This window comes from Triticum dicoccoides, chromosome 5B (genome assembly GCF_002162155.2).
Source record: "Triticum dicoccoides isolate Atlit2015 ecotype Zavitan chromosome 5B, WEW_v2.0, whole genome shotgun sequence".
NCBI classification, from domain to species: Eukaryota; Viridiplantae; Streptophyta; class Magnoliopsida; order Poales; family Poaceae; genus Triticum; species Triticum dicoccoides.
In genome coordinates this window covers 705,641,279-705,661,918 of record NC_041389.1, presented here as the reverse complement: position 1 = coordinate 705,661,918, position 20,640 = coordinate 705,641,279, and the positions used below count along the sequence as shown (strand labels likewise).

Genomic DNA, 20,640 nt, shown 5'->3' with positions numbered 1-20,640 from the left:
GCGAATAGATTTGTCTTCATACCTATCAACAAATCTATGACATAAGTTTTATATAACAAATCTTGATACTTATCAACATATTAGCGGCCAAGCTTCTAAATGTTTGATTGCACATAACAGCATGAACAATAGAAACTTGGCATATATATTTACACAGGGGTTACCTCCTCCAGCTGCCACATGGAGAACAGTCATTCCATGTTCACCACGCTTTTCTGGATCAGCATCATGATCAAGGAGATACCTCACAGTATCCACATTCCGACCACGGAATGCATAGACCAGAGGTGTATCACCTATCGAAATCATCAGAATAAGAAGTTTAGAAGATCATATGTTCTGACCAAAATAAGAAATTCATACCAAGATTATTCATGTTTACTATGAAACATCGAAGCATGTCTCTATTTCCTACTATACAACCGAAGGATTTACATAACAATCCACATCTGGATCCTCGCTGGATGTCCATGAGAGCACCGCATCACCAATCAATAGGCCAAACCGAGCCGGGGCTCCTCAATTTGAAACCACGTTAACACATTGTGGTGTTTGCTTGAACGTAAGGATTAAGCTGGCAAGCTGGTATTTGGACGCAAGGATTAAGCTGGCAAGTAGGTATTTGTAAACACACCCCTGCAGGCATGTTTTTGCCAAAAAAATAATCCCCAAAAATGAAGAGAACACACAGGTGGCACTATGATTGATGCAGCAAAAATAAAAGCATCCGTGCAGTCTGTCGTCTCCGGCATTGACATTCACGCGAAGCTTCTCGACCAGGTACACGCACACCGGCATCCTCCCGTGGCCGGCGGCGGCGTGCAGCGCCCTGGATCCGGCGTCCCTGGCGGCCTCCACCGCCTCCCTGACGCGGCCCTTCCCGCCGTCGAGCGCGCTCGCGATGCCTGACGAAAAAAAAGAGATCCACCCAAATCAGGATCGAGCAAAAACAAATGACCCAGCAGGAAACCGGCACGGGGAGAGGGAGGCGCATGCGTACTCTTGAAGCGGCCGAGGTCGCCGTCCGCCGCCGCCTTGAGGAGCCGCCGCTGCTGCGGGCCTGCAGCTGCAGGGGAAGGAAAGGGGCCGGGATAGGGCCAGTGCGGGGTACGAGGCTGGGTCAGGGGGAGGGGGGGTGCTTACCGGAGGTGGGGGCGGCGCCATGGCTGGCGGGGTGTAGGTGGGTAGGGTTTTGGAGGATTGGGGCGGCGGGAATGGGAGCGCGAGTGGAAAAATGGGTGGGATGGATGCTCGGTCGGGGCGGCGTGTCGATGCCTCGATGGGAGGGAGAAGGAAAATGGTGAGGCACACAGGAACACGACACGACACGACACACAAGATCCGGGGCCGGTTTTGTGAACATTGTGGCAACTTGAGGAGTGATGTATGCATAAAGTTGTGGGCCCCGTGCTAAGAAGAGTTTCTGTTATCAATTCTCAAGTTAGTAATGACATGACACTAAAATGGTGCGACACTTCTTAAGCAAAAAGCTTACTTGATAGTTGATCAACCTTCATCCAGGTTTCCATGATTAAGCCAATATCAAGAAAAACATTTGCTTCAGCAGAAAGAAGTTCATTCCAATGGCGTTCAGCTAGTTCTTCAAAAATGTGTAGGAAGATAATTTGCATGCCAGCGTCGATCAATGCTACTTCCCTCATGCGTAGAGGGGAATATGTATCATGGTCAACTAGGCCCACATACATGACTACACCAGCAATATCTACAATTAACAGATTATAAAATATGAAAGAAGAAATCAGTTAGTGTCCTTTTGATAATTAATTACATAATATAAATATATTTTGACTGAGCATACCAGTGTTTGAGCCATGTGAGTTCATGAACACGTCATCGACAACTGGCAATGCAATGGGAAAGTATGGGTAATGTAAAAAAAGCAAGTAGACTAAAATGCAATTAATAGCATGGTGAGATAGGAAAATGAATAAAAGATTTGCTAGCCAAAAAACAAAGTTGTTTAGGCAAGGATGCTTTGGAAATTTTTTTGTTGCAATGTGCAATTTCACAAGCAAGAACAAAGACATGGACAACCATGTAGATCTATATATGTAGGAGACATAACTGAAGAGCAATGTATGAGCTGGTCTCCAGGAACAAGGATGCACGTCTATACCTGTGGGAGATGGAACCATGATAGAAAATGCTTCTGTAAACGGGCTAGACCCTACACATATATCAAATAGAAGAAGTGAGAACCAAGATGTGACAGTAGCACTAGTAGAAAAAGGGTCAAATGTGAGACAAATTAGTCCCGGTTTGTAACAGAACCGGCACTAATGTGTCCATTAGTGCCGGTTCCAACGGCTAGCCGGGAGGAGCTCTTTAGTACCGGTTCGTGGCAAACCTTTAGCACCGGTTCGTGCCACGAACCGGTACTAATGAGAGTGGTGGCAGGATGTTGTCAGAGTGGGGCCCTTCCAGCACCTTTAGTACCGGTTCGTGCCACGAACCGGTACTAAAGGTCGTCCTATATAAATCCTTCGTCCACCCGCACTCTGTTCTTCCCCCTTTCCCCTCTCCCTCTCTTTTGTTCTTCCCTTCTTCCTCTCGAGTTCATCACAAAATTTACCTCAAATTTGTCAAGATTTGCAGGCCCTCATCCGTTCAAATGATCACCAAGGTTAGCAACTTTGTCCTTTCATCTCTCATTGCTAGATTAGCTCTTGCATTGGTTTATATAGTGATTAATTGTGGGTTTTAGTAATTTGGGAGGAATTATATGTGGTAGTATTTGATTTATATGCAATTTGAGGTCAAAATAACACTTAGTTTGCATATGTAGGTGTGGTTTACTTAGTGCCTTCTAAATCTCCGTCGTAACCACCATCGATCGCCCGCACCGTCCCGTCGCCGGCACCACCTTGTGGTGAGCCTCTTGTTCATGAAATTTTATATAAAAAATGATGTTTGTGTGATTTGGATATATAGTTACTCGTATAATAATTATCTTACCCGTACGTTGTTTGTTATACATAGTGCCATGGTTTTGATATCCGTCCCCGTCGGCCCTCGTCCTTGTTATGATTCGGATGTGGTATATTCTCTTTTAAAACTATTTGTTGCATTTCGTGTTTATGACAAATTATGCCCATCAAGTTGACATAGATATTTTTATCTAGGAGGTATGTGAACCGGAAATTCCAACCGACCCTATTGTCGAGAGGTTAAATTTAGTTGAAAGAGAAAACGAGTACTTGAAAGAAAAATCGAAAAGAATTGAGGGGGAGAAGATGGAATTGGAGTTGCATGTTGCCGATGTCGTCGATGATCACAAGATCAAGATGGAGAAAATGCGCTTGAAGATTAGAAAGATTAGAAAATATGCCATCGATAGTGAGGCTTGGTATCATTATGCTATTGGATCAATTGTTACCTTAGTTGCGATCTTGATCGCATTTGTTGTTGCATTTAAATGCTTTAGCTAGAGAGTTATTTGTTTGTTGCATTTAAGTGTTGTATGAACTTTATGTATGAACTTGTATTAATTTGGTCTATTCAGTGTTGTGTAATGAAGATGAGCCGGCAATGGATGTACGAAGACCGATGCTCTCCCCAGTTCGTTGAGGGCGTGCATACTTTTCTGCTTGCGGCTGAGGCAAACAAGCGGGCGGATGGTTTTATGCCTTGTCCATGTGCTGGCTGTAAGAATGATCGCAATTACTCTACGTCAAGAACCATTCACGTCCACCTGTTTGAGTCCGGTTTCATGCCCCACTATAATGTTTGGACCAAGCACGGAGAAAGAGGGGTTATGATGGAAGACAATGAAGAAGAAGAGGACGACGACAGCTATCCTGGCCATGGGTTCCCTGAATACGATGATACAACAATGAGGGAAGAAGCTGAGCCGGTAATGCGGGAAGAAGCTGAGCCGGCAATGCGGGAAGAAGCTGAAGAAGAGGCATCAGATGAGCCCGTTGATGATCTAGGCCGGGCCATTGCCGATGCAAAGAGAAACTGCGCAAGTGATTTGGAGAAGAAGAAGTTGCAGCGCATGTTAGAGGATCACAAAAAATTGTTGTACCCGAATTGCGTAGGTGACAAGAAAAAGCTAGGCACCACACTGAAATTGCTGCAATGGAAGGCAGAGAATGGTGTATCTGACAAGGGATTTGGAAAGTTGCTGGTAATGATAAAGGATATGCTTCCAAAGGACAACGAATTGCCCGAGAGTACGTACAAAGCAAAGAAGGCTGTCTGCCCTCTAGGGTTAGAGGTGCAGAAGATACATGCATGCCCTAATGATTGCATCCTCTACCGCGGTGAGTACGAGGATTTGAACGCTTGCTCAGTATGTGGTGCATTGCGCTATAAGATCAGCCGCGATGAGCATGGTGATGTCGAGGGCGAGCGCCCCAGGAAGAAGATTCCTGCCAAGGTGATGTGGTATTCTCCTATAATACCACGGTTGAAACGTTTGTTCCAAAACAAAGAGCATGCCAAGGCGATGCGATGGCACAGAGAAGACCGTAAGAAAGACGGAAAGTTGAGAGTACCCGCTGACGGGTCACAGTGGAGAAAAATCGAAAGAAAGTACGGGAAGGAGTTTGTAGATGACGCAAGGAGCGTATGGTTTGGTCTAAGCGTAGATGGCATTAATCCTTTTGGGGAGCAGAGCAGCAACCATAGCACCTGGCCTATGACTCTATGTTTGTATAACCTTCCTCCTTGGTTGTGCATGAAGCAGAAGTTCATTATAATGCCAGTGCTCATCCAAGGCCCTAAGCAACCCGACAACGACATTGATGTGTACCTAAGGCCATTAGTTGAAGAACTCTTACAACTGTGGAATGGAACAGGTGTACGTGCGTGGGATGAGCACATGGGGGAAGAATTTGACCTAAAGGCGTTGCTGTTCGTGACCATCAATGATTGGCCTGCTCTCAGTAACCTTTCAGGACAGACAAACAAGGGATACCACGGATGCACGCACTGTTTGGATGATATCGACAGTATATATTTGAATAGTTGTAAGAAGAATGTGTACCTGGGACATCGACGATTTCTTCCGAGCAGGCATCCCGTAAGAAAGAAAGGCAAGCATTTCAAAGGTGAGGCGGATCACCGGACGAAGCCTCGCCACCGTACTAGTGCTGATGTACATGATATGGTCAAGGATTTGAAGGTGATATTTGGAAAGGGTCCTGGCGGACAACCTGTTTCAAAGGACGCTGACGGACGCGCACCCATGTGGAAGAAGAAATCTATATTTTGGGACCTGCCATATTGGAAAGACCTAGAGGTCCGCTCCGCAATCGACGTGATGCACGTGATGAAGAATCTTTGCATGACCCTGCTTGGCTTCTTGGGCGTGTATGGAAAGGCACGGGAGGACCAGCAACGTATGCACGGAGAAGATGGCATACATGAGGGTCATGCAAGCTACGCTCTTACCAAAGAAGAGAAGGAAATCTTCTTTGAATGCCTGCTCAGTATTAAGGTACCGTCTGGCTTCTCGTCGAATATAAAGGGAATAATAAACATGGCAGAGAAAAAGTTCCAGAACCTAAAGTCTCATGACTGCCACGTGATTATGATGCAACTGCTTCCGGTTGCATTGAGGGGGCTTCTACCAGAAAACGTTCGATTAGCCACTGTGAAGCTATGTGCATTTCTCAATGCAATCTCTCAGAAGGTAATCGATCCAGAAATCATACCAAGGTTAGAGAATGATTTGGTGCAATATCTTGTCAGTTTCGAGTTGGTGTTCCCACCATCCTTCTTTAACATCATGACGCACGTCCTAGTTCACCTATGCGAAGAGATTAACGTTTTGGGTCCTGTATTTCTACACAATATGTTCCCCTTTGAGAGGTTCATGGGAGTCTTAAAGAAATATGTTCATAACCGTACTAGGCTAGAAGGAAGCATCTCCAAGGGCCATCAAAATGAGGAGGTCATTGAGTTTTGTATTGACTTTGTTCCTGACCTTAAGCCGATTGGTGTTCCTGAATCGCGACATAAGGGCAGACTGGATGGAAAAGGCACGCTAGGAGGGGAACAAATAATATGTATGGACGGACATTCTCTCACTGAAGCACACTACACAGTTCTACAGAATTTCGCCTTGGTGGCTCCGTATATGGATGAACACAAGAATTTGCTACGCTCCAAACACCCGGAGCGGTCTGATGACTGGATTACACGTGAACAAACCAGGAGTTTCGCCAGCTGGTTGCAGACACGTACCATGCATGACACCTCTATTGAAGATGACCTGTACTTGCTGTCCCAGTTACCATCTTCGAATATAATGACTTTCAAAGGGTACGAGATAAATGGTAATACATTTTACACGATCGCCCAAGATAAGAAGAGCACCAACCAAAACAGTGGTGTCCGCTTTGATGCAGAAACCAAGACGGGAAATGAAACATATTATGGTTATATACAGGACATATGGGAACTTGACTATCGACGTGGTTTAAAGGTCCCTTTGTTTCGGTGCAAATAGGTCAATATGACACAAGGCGGGGTAACGGAAGACCCGCAGTACGGAATGACAACAGTGGATCTCAACAATCTTGCGTATGCAGACGAACCATTCGTCCTAGCCAATGATGTGGCACATGTTTTCTATGTGAAGGACATGTCTACCAAGCCAAGAAAAAGAGAAGATAAGGAAGCGAATGCATCGTACGATGAGCCAAAGCGGCACATAGTTCTTTTTGGGAAGAGAAACATCGTGGGAGTGGATGACAAGACAGACAAGTCAGAAGATTATGAAAAGTTTGATGAAATTGCTCCATTCACAGTGAATATTGACCCGAGCATCCCGTTAAATGATGAAGATTTTCTATGGTTACGGCGCAAAGGGACACACGCGAAAAAAAAGTTTCACACCCAAAGATCTGGGATGTGATCGGCTTCACTAGCTATCATCACTTTCTTCTGTGTTTCGCACCGAGAGGGGAATCTCTGTAATAGTTAGGGTAGTTATGTGTTTTGGCATTTGAAACGCGAAATTTTTTTATGTGCAAACAAATTCACACTAATTTCAAATAATTCAAAATTTAAACTATTCAAATTTGAAAAGTACGGGCACTAACAGAAAAAATAGCAGAAAAGAAAGAAAAACTATAGCTGAAAAGAAAAAAACTATATAAAAAAACTACTCAAAAATAAATAGAAGAAAATAAATATAGCAGAAAAGAAAAAACTACTCAGAAATAAATAGAAGAAAAAATAAAGCAGAAAAGAAAAAAAAAATTATATTTGCTATTTTTCAATCGTTTACAGAATGACCGTGAAATTGAAAATCACTACAAAATGAACTCTGAAAATGTTGAATTTTGGCAAACTAGATGAAAAACTACTCACATATAAATAGAAGAAAATAAATATAACAGAAAAGAAAAAACTATACAAAAAACTACGCAAAAATAAATAGAAGAAAATAAAGCAGAAAAGAAAAAAACTATAAAAAAATTGGGGCGCTGCCCTGTGGGCCTGATAGGCCACAGGTGTGTAATTACAGGCCTTAAAGGCCCAGCAGACTCACAGGGCAGCACGCAGAGTTTAGGCCCACAAGCCTGCTAGCTATATAGATGAGTTCGAAGTGGTAGTCGTGGCTGGGTTTATAAACCAGTGCGGCTGCCCTTCGCCCGGCGAGGTGGGACTAAACTTTGGGGTGGCAGCGCGACCCCTTTAGTATCGGGTCGTGGCACAAACCGGTACTAAAGGGGGGTCCTTTAGTACCGGTTTGTGCCACCACCCGGTACTAAAGGGGGTCGCTTCCCGCCGTTTGGCCTGGCCAAAACAGGCCTTTAGTACCGGTTGGTGGCTCCAACCGGTACTAAAGGTGCCTTCTATATATACTCGACTTACGAAATTTTCATTCTTCCTTTGTTTCCGTCGTCTCCGTCGCCATCGCCGCCCCGGGCCCGCCCCCGTCCCCGTCGCCGCCCCCGTCCCCGTCGCCGCCCCCGTCCCCGTCGCTGCCGTCGCCTCTCCGTCGTCGTCGCCCCGCTGTGAGCTCTCCCCCTCTAACCTCTCTCCCTCGCCCCCGGCGGCCACCATGGGCGCCGCCCCTCCCGGCCCCGAGCACACACACACACACACAAGCATGAATTAGTATATAATTTAGATTATTTAGATTATTATTGTTTTAGTTATCAAAACACACACACACACACAAGCATGAATTAGTATATAATTTAGATTATTTAGATTATTATTGTTTTAGTTATCAAATTTTTTTATATGGAACACACACACACACATATGTATGAATTAATGCATGTATATATTAGTATATACGTATTTTGTATGTTTAATTAGTTTAGATTATTTAGATTATTATTGTTTTAGTTATCAAAAAAAATTATATGGAAATTAGTGTTTAATTAGTATGGAAATTTTTTATGTTTAATTAGTATATAATTTAGATTATTATTATTAGTATATAATAAGTGTTTAATTAGTATGGAATTTTTTTATATAATGTTGTTTTTTCAGTTTTTTAATGGATGTATAGAAGTTGTGTTTTCTGTTTTTAGTGTTAGATGCTTAATTAGTATGAAATAGTATATAGATTTTTGAAATAGTAGAAATGTTAGAAATTTTAGTTATCAAAATCCAATCATTAAAAAAATATTACTTTTTGCGGGCATATAGCTAGTATTTGTTCTCGACAATGCCCGGCCCGCATCCTCGCCGTCGACTCGTCTGCGACGACGTTCAGCCGACCCATGTCCGGGATTGGGCTCCGCCAGGCTGGCACTGAGAGGTGCTGCCTGGAGGGGCGCGCCGCTTGATGAGGAACCCGGCCCCGGGTCCCGTCGTCGACCCTGATCTCGTTTGGTAGCATTCGCGTGGGCCAGTTTCGGTGCGGAGGGACCCGGCCCCGCCGGAGGTGGTACGTCGCCGTGTCAGGGAGGAGGACGAGCATGTCCATCGCTACATAGTTGCGTTAGAGGACGGCAGGTTCTCCAATACCTGGCAGTATCTTCGGGGATCTCACTTCAGCTATGATCCTGTGAGGGTTCCTTCTCTTTGGGCGTCCGCGCCGCAGGAACCGTGAGTGTCCTAGATTCTTTTGTAGTATTCGATCTTTAATTAGCTAGCCAGTGATGTACTATTCAATATTATATATTATTCGAGACGATGTATTCGAGATTATATCTATTATTCTAGACGAAGTATTCGAGATTATATCTATTATTCGAGACGATGTAATTTGAATACTAAATGGTTTTATATTTCTTTTGAATTAGTTAAATAAAAGCTATGGCAGACAATACCGACAGAGAGGGAGAACAGACCATGTTCGACATGATACGCGGGCCAGATGATGATCAGAATGAAGAAGATTATGACGGCTCCGAATTTCTAAACAACACCAGAGAGGGTGATATGATATTCGGTCGCGACGACCGAATTGATGAATTCATGAACTACGATTATGACGATGACGAAGAACATGTTGATCCTGAAACAACAAAGACCGGCGAGGTATATATATTTATCTAAGCAGGTATCTGGTGATCATCACATGTTTTAAATGACTTGAAGATATATTAACGAATCGATCTTTGTTCTTTTAGCCATCTGGATCGAGCACATCTTCAGGCAAAAGGACGAAACGAGGCTCGAACAAAAAGTTGAAGGAGGGCGTAAAGTACAATATCGAGGCAGTCAGACCTAATGGCGAACCATTAGCGCCTAAAAATATTGCGGACAAGTTCGTTCGTCAGTGCGGAGTTCTTGTGAAGGACCAACTCCCGATCTCCCTTCAAAAATGGAGAGAGCCAGCAAAAGACAAAAGACAAAAAGGCAAAGAGGACGCTGCTCCACGTCCAGATGTTACTTTTGTCGACAAGAATCAAAAAGATCTGCTTTGGGATACTCTCATGGAACATTTCACCCTACCAGATCATTTCACAGAAGCAGATGTGCAGAAAGTCAAGGACGCTGCTCTTAGGAAGATGGCAGTTGCATTCAAGAACCACAAGAATCGTGAATGGGACAAGTACGTCAAGGGAGGAAGGAAGACTCCAGTATTCGAGGGAACACTAGAGAACCAATGTGCTCATTGGGACGATTTCGTGAAATTCAAGGATTCAGAATTAGCTAAGGAACGGTCGAGAATAAACAAGAAGAATGCCGAAAAAAAGGATAAGTTCCATAAGCTGGGGCCAGGTGGCTATGCGGTGGCAATGCCTAAGTGGGATAAGTCTGAGAAAGAGATGGAGGATCCAGGTGCCACTCCGATTACTAAGAGCTGGCCCCCCAGGGTCAGGACTTGGTTCTATGCGCATGGAGGGGAGTTGGACCCGAAGACAGGCAATGTTTCGACGAGGGCAAGTCTGAAGGGAGCCGACGATGCGATACTTGTTGCAATAGAAGAGGCACGATCGGGGGTGTTCCAGCCCAACAGAGAGAACGACGAGCTTACGCGTGCCCTGGGAAATCCTGAACACCCGGGAAGAACACGAGGCAAGGGCGCTATTCCGTGGTATGAGGGGTTTTCAGACTGGAACACCGACTACAGAACCCGTGCGAGAAAGAAGATTGCGGAGGAGAAGAAGAGGAAGATGGAGGAGGAGAAGAGGAAGCGGGACTATGAACACCTTCAAGGCCTAGAAGCAAGTCAAGCGGAATTGGTACTCAAATTCCAGCGGCAGCAGGAGCAGATCGACTCACTTACCCAGCAAAGGGGGTCTCAGCAGCTGCAGCAGCTAGCGAATGATCCAGCATTGGATAGCACCGCCCCATCCATGCCGAGAAGCAGCGTGGGTTCCGCCCCGGACAACGCAATGCTGGGTAGATACCCCGTGGATGACATCACGAAGAACACTAGCTGCGAGCTACACGTCAAAATGAAGAACATATCCATGAAGGTGGCGGACGCCGTTGCTTTTACAAATCCCCCCGAGGCAACCTTCCATTGCAACCCGATTCCAGCGGGCTATGCTCGTGTCTTGGTTGATGAGGTGGTGGACCCATATTCGGAGCTAGAGCTTGACATTCCTGGAGGTGACGATGAGCGCTTTCTCGGAGACGCCAACAAACGTATCATCCTATGGAAAAATGATTGCATCATCTTTCGAAGGCCACAGACACCGCGTCAGCCGACTCCTCGTCGAAGTCCGCCACCGAGTCAGTAGTCTCCCGCTCCTGCAAGTCCACCAAGTCCGGCAAAGTGTCAGGCCACTCCTCCTCCAAGTCCGGCAAAGTGTCAGGCCACTCCTCCTCCTCCAAGTACGCCACAGCGTCGGACGTCCACTCCTCCTCCAAGTCCGGCACAACCTCATGCCACTCCTCCTCCAAATCCGGCACAGCTTCAGGCGGCCACTCCTCCTTGTCCAACTCAGCCCCGTCAGCCGTCTCCGCCGCCTCAGCAATCGCAGAAGAGACACCCCGCAGCTATGGTGCGTAGCGGTACGAGTCGAGGTAGTACAGGCGGAGGCAAGCGATATAAATATGGTCCAACCCTCACGCCTCTTCCGCAGAGGGCTTATGACAGGTCCGAGGAGGAAATCACAGCCATATCGAAGTCCGAGGTGGAAGCCCATTTTGCACCAAAACCGCCACCGCCGCCAAGGGAGAAAGTGCCTGAGGAAATGATTGACCACTTCATCTGTATGGCTCAACCACTAGCTCCCAAGCCTGTTGACACAGACTATGAGCGCCACATCAGGAAGTTAAATCGAGCACGTCTACGTAAGGAGGCGAGCTCGGGATCGAGCAAACAAGAAGCAGCTGTCAAAAACTGCGGGAAAACCATTCCCTAGCTGGGAGAACAGGCAGCGCAATCGATCCCCTCGCTTGTTGTGCCAACAACACATGACAGTACGCGCGCTCAATATTATTGTGGGCAAACAGTTTACGTTCCTGAGGTGGGCAATGTGGTAATAACGGAGGACCATATAATGCAGGCTGAAGTTCTCAAAATCACTGTTGGACAACTCCTCGAGATCGAGCCCATGCCTGTGCTTAGAGAGGATGAAATAAAACGGAAATATGTCCGGGGCCAACCTTTGGTCGAGCCAGACAAGGTCAAGAACCTCCCAACGAGAATGTATGAATTGCATCAATGGTACATGAACGTTACCAAGATTTCTGATCGATTGTCCCTCATGGTGAATGTCAAGGAGGAGCATTACTACCATGAGAAAGCTGTGTCCGTTGAGTATTCTGAACTGTTTCAGTTATACAATCAAGACACACTCGACAAATCTATCGTCAGTTGCTATTGTCTGTAAGTAATTTCTTTCTATAATTTAAGTCTCAAGCTAGCTGTAGTGATCCTTTTGATTAATCATTACCTGTAATTATCCTCACTATATTCTTTTCTGTGGTATTATATGCAGGATGAAGATGTATGAAATGAGAAAAGGTGGACGCTATGGCATTGGGTTCATTGACCCAAACACCGTTAATGAATACACATGGAAAATAGATCCACGTCATCAAAAGGCCGTAGAGGACAGCATGCTAGAGTTCTTGAAGCGCCTCAAATACAATGAAGATATACTACTTCCTTACAACTTCCAGTGAGTAACACTGTCTTGAACTACAAATTCTCTGTTTTTGCCCACTAGCTAGCTACATATTTTTGCTTACATATGCCCGCTTAATTAAGACATGCAAACGTGCATGCATGCAGATTTCACTGGGTCTTGTGTATCATTAAAGTTGACGCCGGAACAGTTGAAATACTGGACTCACTACTCAAAGAAAAAACTGACTATAACATCTTGTTTGGGATAGTCAACAGGTAATTTCAATCATTATTAACTATATATCTCGGCCTATTTAGTTCGTCATTTCATGATATGAACTATTTAATAACCCCTTTATTCATTTTCTTTGTCGGCGGGCAGGGCTTGGGCAAGGTTCATCAGCGTCACGGATGGCGAATGGAAAGAAAAGCTTAAATGGGGAAGACCCAAGGTAAGTAATTAAGTAGTACTAGCTAGCTAGCTAGCTGCCATATCTTTAATTATCATGCTTGATTAATTATTATCTGATCAAATTCCATTCTCGTAAAGGCCCTGAAGCAGGCGCAGGGGACTGATCTGTGTGCATTCTGCGTTTGCGAGAACATTCGCATGATGGCGTACGAAAGGAGCAGATCTCAAAGACAGGAATGGGTACACTTGTCAAAACACTATTCACAATTTTTACACCATTATCGATATCTAGTCACACAACTAATACACATGCATATTGATCTCCTTCTTAACAGTTCAGAGAGGTGCGGGCGAAGCTCCTAGAAACGGAGCGCGTAGAAGCACTTCAAGAGGAAATAGCGGGATTTTTGCTCGACCAGGTCATAAATCCGAAGGGAGAATACTATTACCCGCTACCGCCCCCATGAAAACCACTTCCAATTGTCATAGTGCTCCGAAGGCACCAATTAGGCTAATGCCACTGGCTCCGAAGGCAACATGCATATGTAGGAGAAATTGTATATAGCTATACATGTGTGTATGTGTGAATTAATTAATATGATGGTTTGTGAGACATTGATGATATATATATGCATGATTGGTTCTACTAGAAATTTTATATATATATATATATATATATATATATATATATATATATATATATATATATATATATATATATATATGCATAACGTGTACAATGTGTAGTATCGTAAAATACCAGCAAACGAAAAAGAATTAAAATGGAAACACAAAATTAAATGAAAAAGAAATCATAAAACTAAAAACCCCCCAAACCTTATAGTACCGGTTGGTCTTACCTACCGGTACTAAAGGGCTCCAGGCCCCTGGAGCTGGCTCGTGCGACGTGGTTTCCCTTTAACACCGGTTCGTGCTGAACCGGTACTAAAGGGGGGGGGGGCTTTAGTGCCCACACTTTAGTGCCGGTTATGGAACCGGCACTAAAGGGCCTTACGAACCGGTGCTATTGCCCGGTTCTGCACTAGTGTAGTCACACACACAAAAAGGTAAGCATGTCATCATATAAACTTGGCTAAACATGCATGTCATTGTGGGCAAGATAATAATAACGTGTGTTACATAATCCAGACAAGTGTTAATCTTGTTCTCAAAAGAATTGCAGAACTTTTCCGCAGCTACAAATGAAAGTAAACTTCACTTTGCAGTATTGATTTGTCATCAGATGGCACTTTTATTTTACCTCGTCTATCTCGTTCTCTATGAAATTCCCTATATAATTGTTCTGGTTAGCACGGACAGGAGATGGTGTAATGCAATAACCTATTTTAAATAGTATCGCCAAAACTCTATATTTCGGCAAAAATAAAGATTTGGATCAGCAGCCTCTCTTAAAAAGTACTCCCTCTGTAAGCTAACATAAGAGCGTTTAGATCACTATTTTATTGATCTAAATGCTCTTATGTTAGTTTACGGAGGGAGTATATGTTTTTATCAGCTTGTCTTGGATGGGAGAGATTTGACAATATATTTTGTAATTGCTTTCTGAATCTAGACCATCGTGTAGTGAGAAAGATGGAATCTAATGGAAATTAATAAGTAAATTACATAGCAGTAAAGCCTGGGATCAAACTCCAAATTCGACACCAGAGAACATGTGTTGCACACACATTAGTTCAATGGCAATATAGTAGATCGCATATATGTAATCATGTACTCACATTGACGAAAGCGACAAGGGAATTAAGAAGAGGGAAGAGAAATCGTGTATTCTTCTCTGATTTGTTGGAGACGATGGTTGTGTTGATGGGACGCACCTCAGATCCCTTGCGCGCTTATATGGCGGGAGACCTTGTCGAAATCGGCGCCATCGGCGGTTGCGAGTGTGGCCTCGCTCGAGGGCAGGCAATCCCGGTGACTGCGGTGGCTGACTGATTCTCAGCGCCATCGGCGGCAGGCAATCCAGGCGGCGGCGGCGGGGCGTCACTGCCGTCCAGCAGACGGGAAGGCTGTGGCGGCGGGAAGGCGGCGGCGGCGCCGTCCCTGCTCCAAAGGCGGCGTCCCCGACGGCCGGGCAGCAGGTGGTTTAGGAGGCGATGGTGGCCCGGCGTGGGGCGGATGGAGGCACTGGGGCGGCGAAGGAGCGGCGGGTCAGGTCGCAATGGTTGGGGGCGGGCGTGGCGACGTGTGTCGTGGTTCTAAGCCTGACAGTAGAGTGGGGGGTAGGTATGGAGAGACAAGGTCCTAGCTATGGAGAGGTTGTAAACACAAGGGATGTACGAGTTCAGGCCCTTCTCGGAAGAAGTAAAATCCCTACGTCTCGGAGCCCAGAGGCGGTCGAGTGGATTATGTGTATATGAGTTACAAGATGCCGAACCCCACTACCTGTGGAGGGGGGTGGCTTATATAGAGTGCGCCAGGACCCCTGCCAGCCCACGTAGGAGAGGGTTTAAGGTGAGTTAAGTCTGGGGCGTTACTGGTAACGCCCCACATAAAGTGTCTTTACTATAATAAAGTCTACTTAATTACAGGCCGTTGCAGTGCAGAGTGCCTCTTGACCTTCTGGTGGTCGAGTGAGTCTTCGTGGTCGAGTCCTTCAAGTCAGTCGAGTGAGTCCCTCGTTGGTCGACTGGAAGGTGACCTCTTCTAAGGGTGTCTTTGGGCAGGGTACTTAGATCAGGTCTGTGACCCTACCCTAGGTACATGACCCCATCATTAGCCCCCGAATGGATTGAGGCTTCGAGTGAGGAAGGAGTTGATGTTGTTTCCGATTAACTTTTGCACACTGGTCGTGCGTTGTTCTGGACCAAAGAATCTCTTCATTGATAGTGACCAACTTGTCTTCAGTCGACTCGATCCATTCTCTTCTTTCGTCGAGTGATCTTTCGGGCTTTAACGATTTCCGAGCGACGGATCGCAGGAAATCCCGCGTCTGACAGACCGGTCTGCCATTCGCGGATTCCGCGGGATGCGAAATTTGGGGAAGCGCGCGAAGCGGAGCGGACCGCGGCGTTCGGATGGGACGGGACATAGACGCCTCGATCCCCGCGCCGCTTTCTTCGCCACGTATCCCGCCTGCATAACTGTTCCTGGATATGATTAGATCGACCGGGCCCACCTGTCATCCACTCGGAAGGGACCTTATAAATGCGCCCGGCGAGGGTTTTTTGTACAGTGCCTCAGGATTCTCTTTCTCTGCTTCCTTCATCTCCGCCCAACGCGCTCGCTCTCGCCTCCGCCCAACCTCTCCTCGCGCGTCTCACCGGCAACCATGGCCAAGGAGAAGACGGCGGCGCTGGAACGCGCGAAGAAGGCGTCGGCGACGGAGAAGGCGAAGGGGAGATCCACCAGCCGCGGCGGGTCTTCATCTAGATCCCGCCTGCCGAAGGGCTGGGTCCAAGGAGATTGGATCCAGTCGACCATCACGGAGAAAGATCTCCTCGACATGGCCAACAAGGGCCTGATCCCCCATGGAGCTGCGAGGCTTCCAGGGAAGGAGTGGCAGCCCCAGCCAGAAGAGGGTGAGTGCGTGCTCCTGGCTACCCATGTCGATCGTGGATTTTCTTTGCCGCCGAGTATTTTCTTCCGTGGTTTCTTGAACTTCTTTGGAGCGCAGCTCCACCACTTTACCCCAAATTCTATCGCCTATCTTGCCGCGTTCGTGTCCATGTGTGAGGGTTTTCTGGGCTGTCGACCGCACTAGGGCTTGTTCAAGCATATATTCACGTGTCGCTCTCAGACCGTGAAGAAGGCGAGCCCAGGCGACGAAAGAACCCAAGTCGTCCAAATGTGTGGGGGCCTGGGGATCCAGGTGAGGAACAAGAGCACCTTCCCAGCCATGACTTTTCCCGAGTCAATCAGAGGCTGGCAGTCGACCTGGTTCTACTGCCAGGATCAGTCGACGACGGGGCAGTCGAGTGGACTCCCTCAGTTTACCATGGACCGAGTGAACAAGCCCTCCTCTCTGAAGTTGATTCCGGAGGAGAAAGCTGACGTGAAGATGTTGATGGAGCGCGTAGTACAGTTGGTTCGGGAGGGAGTGACGGGCATGGATCTCCTAGAGGTTTTCCTTAGGCGTCGTATCCAGCCCCTTCAGTTCCGGAGCCACTGCATGTGGTTGTACTGTGGGACTGAGGACGAGACTCGGGTCCATCCAGAAGCAGTCGACGATGTCACTCTGGAAAGATGGATGGCCGCCGTTACCGAAAACAAGGATAACCCACGCGGAGCCAGAAGGATTCCTCCACTCGACCACCACAGTGATCCAAACAAGGTATGCCTGCTCTGCTCTCCAGTGTGTTCTTGTCATATTCATTTCTGTTTATTCTGCCAATTGGTCGATTGATCCTTGTCTTGATGTCTATCAGGCCCTCACCGAGCTGTACTCGATGCCCAATGGAGCACAGGCTCCGACTGAGGAGGGTGAGGCGAGTGGGGGGGAGAGCCAGGAGGAGGAGGAGTGGGACTCGGACGTTGCTGAGGATGATGATGACGATGACGACGATGACGGTGATGAAGATGACGCTGAAGACGAGGAAGAAGAGGAGGAGGAGGTCGTACCACCGCGCTCAGAAAGGCGGTCGAAGCTTGTCCACGACCCTTCGACTGAACGTGGCAAGGGGGTTGCGACCGTTGCACAGTCGACCAAGCGCCCTCGGACCACCTCTCCGGCGTCGACTGAAAAGGCGCCGAAGCAGCCCAGGGCGGCTCCGTCAAAGCCGACCAAGCTCTTGCCGAAGATGAAGGTGTCCATCCCCACCATATCAGGGTAATCATGCTGCTTAAGTCTTCTTATTTTGTTTGAACTTTGTCTCTGGTTGACGCTGAAGTTAGTCGACTAATTCTTTGGAGTTGCAGTGTTGCTACTTCTGAGACCTCAGCCCGGGCTGATGACCATGAGATGGAGGACGCAGCAACCTCCAAACCAGGTACTATATTCTTAACGCCGTTTTTAGTCGACTGACTCATGATCTCTAATCCTGATTCTTCTCTGTAGCTCCACCCAATGTTGTTATCACTCTCCCTGATGATGATGAGGATGAGGAACCGTTGAAGCGCAGAAGGAGTAGGAAAGCGTCCGCCAGCAGGGTGCCCCAGGATGTGACGGCGCCTGAGACTCTGATTGCGGAGGAAGAGAACACCACTCGACACACTGTGTCCTTCGCAGATCCACTGACGAGTGCTCAGCAGCCCTCCCTCTTCACGACGCACCACGTCCAAGAGGACCAAGCTGGCGCCACGAAGGAGGCGATACGCCAGGCAGGGATCATGATGGAGCAGTTAAGGACCATCCGGGATGCGAGCCAGGCAGCTTACGACGCCAGTTCCGCTCTTCAAAGCAATGTTCAGGTCAGTCGACCATCGTCTGTTCTGTTAGGATATGCTATCAAAAACTTTTCTTTCCAACATCTACGGTAGTCACCCAGTCGGTGTGTCGACTTAGACTCCGTGTTAGCGGGGGCACGCTGAGTGCATCCGCTGGGTGTAGTCCCCACGGCTAAGGTCGACTGCTGGCAGTCGGCCTTAGGCTTTATAATTTCAGTCTTTGCGTCATTCGACTATGTCGACTGGATTTCGCAAACTGGTCGACTGGTCGACTCTGTCTTCAATAGGATTAGTGGGGGCACGCTGAGTGCACCCACTGGGTGTAGTCTCCAAGGCTAAGGTCGACTGCTGGCAATCGGCTTTAGGTTTTATAATTTCAGTCTTTCCATCATTCGACTATGTCGAATGGATTTCGCAAACCGGTGGGGGCACGCTGAGTGCACCCACTGGGTGTAGTCCCCGAGACTGTGGTCGACTGCTGGTAGTCGATTACAGTCTTAAAGAATACATCTCTCCTTTTCTTTTTGAGGTCGACTGGTCGACTCTATCTTCGATAGAATTAGTGGGGGCACGCTGAGTGCACCCACTGGGTGTAGTCCCCGAGACTACGGTCGAATGCTTGTATTCGGCTGTAGTCTTAGAAACGTGTGATTTTTCCTTTTTCACTCGGAAGTGATTTATATTTGATTGGTTCTTCGTAGAACTCCTGTGATCTTGTGGCTCGCTACTCTGAGCTGGAAAACAAGCACACTCAGCTCGAGCTGAACTTGAAGCTGGTTCAGGAGAAACTGACGAAGGCAAAGGAGGAGACCGAAGGTATGTTTGGTGAGACCTTGACGACTGCTTTTCCCTTTGTTTGTTTCAAAATCTGATCTTGCTGTAACTTGCAGGTAAGGTAAGGGAGGCCCAACAGAAGAAAGACCTTGAACTAGCTGAGAAGATCAAGCTTGCCGACGAGAAGTTAGCTTCAGTCACCAAGCTTGAACAAGACAATACCAATCTGAAAGCTGCTCTTGGGATCGCCAACAAGGAGGTCAGTCGACTGAAAACTGATAAAGCTGCCCTGACCGACCAAGTCAGTAAGTTGACTGGGAAAAAATGATCTGGAGGCCTTCCTGAGTGGTCTTGCCAAGAAGCTGTTTCTTATGCTTGAAGGTAAACCTCTATGCTCGGCAATTATTTCCAATCGTGGTTTTTCCATTCGACCATCACCTTGACTCGGTGATCATCCTTGCAGAATTTTGTCAAAACTTTGAAGAAGAAACTAGCCGGCTGGAACCAAACCTCGACCCCGTCAATTCTCCGGTGAACGACGAAGTTGCCATGAACGTGTTCCGACTGGAGTCCCGTGTTGCAGCTGCCGTGGACTATCTTGCAAGGCTGAAGGTTGCCACATCTCGCATCGACTCGACGCTCTGGCCCGGGGAGACACTTCAGAATGACCTTGAGTCGCTGATGGCTCGCTTGAACACGATCCCTGGTCGAGTGCAGGAGTGGAAGAAGTCCTCGGCTCGGTGCGGTGCAGATGTTGCTCTGTGTCTGGCCCGAGTCCACTGCAAAGATGCGCGAGAAGAGAAGCTGGCGGCCCTCCGGGTGGCCAACACCAAAAAACACGACTTCGGGTCCTTTATGGAAACTTTCCTTGCGGCTGCCACTCGGATCGCAGATGGAATTGATCTTGATGAGTTTGTTGCACCTTCCAGCCCTCCACAGGAGGGGTAAAAAACTTCTTCTAAGCTCGACGCTTTAAATTTGCCTCGGTATGCCGAGTGGAGTTGTAACCGATAAACCCTAACGGGCTTAGCACCCGAGCACTTTCGGTTCCTTTAGATATCGATCCGAACTTGAAGTTGTCGTTTGAATATGATTGCTTTTGGCTCGAAATGTTTTTTGCAGGTTCAAAGCAGGGCGCTTACTGCAATCGACTTATTCCTTAGTCCACTTAGGTGAGCGCTGGGCTGCAGCTAAGCCCCCGAGTGGAAGTCTGGCTTACCACTCGGCAGGATTTTTATAACTTAGGCGAGTACTTGGACTGCAGCTAAGCCTCCGAGTGGAAGTCTAGCTTACCACTCGGTAGGATTTTTATAACTTAGGCGAATGCTTGGACTGCAGCTAAGCCTCCGAGTGGAAGTCTGGCTTACCACTCGGTAGGATTTTTATATCTTAGGTGAGCACTGAGCTGCAGCTAAGCCCAGAGTGAGAGGCTTGCTCTTCACTCGGTAGTATTTCAATAACTTAGGCGAGTACTTGGACTGCAGCTAAGCCTCCCGAGTGAGAGGTTTGCTCTTCACTCGGTTGGATTTTGATAACTTAGGCGAGCGCTGGGCTGCAGCTAAGCCCCCGAGTGAGAGGTTTGCTCTTCACTCGGTAGGATTTCGATAACTTAGGCGAGCACTTGGACTGCAGCTAAGCCTCC

At 47.2% G+C, this 20,640-nt stretch overlaps 1 pseudogene; it reads right to left on the bottom strand.

Moving 5' to 3' along the window:
- Window positions 1-20,640, bottom strand: part of LOC119310634 — a 53,634-nt pseudogene that overhangs the window by 19,434 nt on the left and 13,560 nt on the right.